Source organism: Nannospalax galili, unplaced genomic scaffold (assembly GCF_000622305.1).
Source record: "Nannospalax galili isolate Female #2095 unplaced genomic scaffold, S.galili_v1.0 scaffold576, whole genome shotgun sequence".
Taxonomy (NCBI): Eukaryota; Metazoa; Chordata; class Mammalia; order Rodentia; family Spalacidae; genus Nannospalax; species Nannospalax galili.
In genome coordinates, this window is record NW_008339223.1 from 1,560,006 (window position 1) to 1,562,427 (window position 2,422).

The window sequence follows — 2,422 nt, forward strand, 5'->3', positions numbered from 1 at the left end:
AGACCCTGGGTTCAATCCCTGTCACTACAAAACAAAACAAAAACCCGCAAGTAGAAGGACAAAATGGTGCTATTCAAGGATCAGAGCTAATTACAAATTTCTAACATGTATGCTCTTGGGCATGGGGTTACGTGATAAGTAAAGTTTCACTCAATCTAGAGCTGGATTCTGGATGTGGGAGCGAGGTGGGTTAATGTTGTGGGTGTGAATATGGTACTTTAAAATCTCCAAAACCCTAATTTGGTTGGCAAGCTTTGAAAACATTGTGAGGCATTTTTTGTTTTCCTTTACATTGTTATTGGGCCAGTCTTACATTTTCTCTAAGATTAAAGCACATAAGTGTGCCATTGTACAATCTTATTTCATTAGTCACAAGAAGCTGCTTAAGAGCAAAGACTAAGTCATTGCCAAATGACAGCCAAGGTTTTAGCTAAGTAATATCAGGAAAGGCAATGGATCAGATTCTAAAGAACTAGATTAGACATGTCTTTGGGTTCTAGGGGAAAACCAATGCAAAAAACATCTTTTGCTTGGTTGTACAGGTTTATGGCTGTGCCCATGTTTAAAAGGTCCACTGTGGACAGAACCGTATCGAGCTTACACTGTGAATACATTTGACTATTATTTCACCTTTGTCTCTTTTATTTATAAGAGTTTATCCCCTTCTCTACTTATTTTTAATATATTCAACTTATTTTTATTTTATGTGTTTGAATGATTTTTCTACATGCATGCAATTGCATCGCATATATGTAATGCCTGTGGAGACCAGAAGAGGGTGTCAGATCCCCTGAAACTGGAGTTATAGGTGGTTGTTAGCTGCCATGTGGTTGCTGTGAACCAAACGCTGGTCCTATGTAAGAGCACCCAGTGCTTTTAACTGCTGAGCCATCTCTCCAGTCCCCCCTCCTCTACTTCTAATTTGAGCATTTCATTTTTTCCCGAAGGACTGAATTTGGTTCATTGCTTCTTTATGGTGTGGTTTAACCTATTTTTGTATTTTCTGATTAGATTAAGATTCAAAGTTGTAGGCAGTAAGATGGCACAAGTAGTCCATTGCATCTCAACAAGCACCATAGCAGGTTTCTTCCTGAGTAATTTCCTAAGTGATGGCAGTTTGATCCATTTGTTACAAAACTTCTCACTGATCTTTCACCTAATAATTTTTTGCAGAAATGCAAGAAGACTGCCTCAGTCTATTGTTTTATTAAGAGATACTAAAATCTTCCTGAAAGAATGACACCTATTCCTATATGTAGGAAGGGAGGTGGGTTAAAAATTCCTAGAAAAAAATCCAAGGGCACCACAACACAACACTAAAGCACATTACAACACTAAGCACATGAGAAAATGACTCAAGGGCACAAACCCAGACAGCATTTTCAGGTATATTTTGTAGGCATTTTCTCATTGTTAAACAACAAGGACATCTCCGGCCTGGGGGAGCAGTCAAAGCCTCAACACAGGTGAAGCAACTCTACGAAAGATTTGTCAAGAATAGAACGGACGCATCGCTCTGCTCTGCTCACTGGAGTTTGCGCTGGTGGTATACAGGTAATTTCAGTTTCGTTTTAATTTCAAATGAAATTCCAAAACAGATACTGTGGTGACTGTTCTATCTTATTAAATGAATATTATACATAGAATTCTTCCACTGCAGATATTTAGTCAAAAACAATCCAATTCTAGAGTCCAAATTGTCTCACTGTTTTCAGTATATTTGTGTCAGAATAACAACCATCAAACCAGGTGCTTTGAATGTCTTCAAGAATAAGCAACTATACTTAAAAAAAAAAAAGCAAACAGGCTTAGATTCTATTTTCATCTATTATTCTTTCTGCTTTTCTTTTAGATACCTGATTTCTACCACAAGAAACTTCAAGTTTGGTTTGTAATCACTAACACTCTCAGTATGTGGAAAGCAGGATTAACTCTTTCCTTTTGGTGGCTTGAGGGTATCTGCTCAGCCCTTGATTCTTTTGTGGAACCTTAATGGGGAAAAGTGACCAGACCGTAAAAATGTGAGTGTGTTAGCCAGGGAGATTCTTGAGAACATTTTTTTAAAGCCAACAGCACCTGGAATTCCCAGGTGGTCCCCCATCCAAGTACCAACCAGGCCCAACCCTACTTAGCTTCCAAGATCAGATGACATCAGACACATTGAGGATGGTATGGCTATAGACCTCAGAACATTTGATCTGTCCTGGTCTCTACCATGTTGTCTAGCTCAGTGCCTTCCCTCTAGTAAATAATCAGATAACATCTGATTTTCATTAAATAATAAGTATTTGATTAAGCCTAGAGACAAATCCACAGAACTCGCCCTTTCTCTTTCTCTAGAAAGATAGAGGCGGTGTTTCCTGGCACCCCGCTTCCTCAGCACACCCTACCATTTCTCATTCTTAGTTCCAATAAACGATAT

The 2,422-nt window shown here is 38.6% G+C and overlaps 1 pseudogene; it reads right to left on the reverse strand.

The window, feature by feature from the left end:
* Positions 1-2,064: 2,064 nt before the first annotated feature.
* LOC115070514 lies at positions 2,065-2,183 on the reverse strand (annotated as a pseudogene).
* Positions 2,184-2,422: the final 239 nt, after the last annotated feature.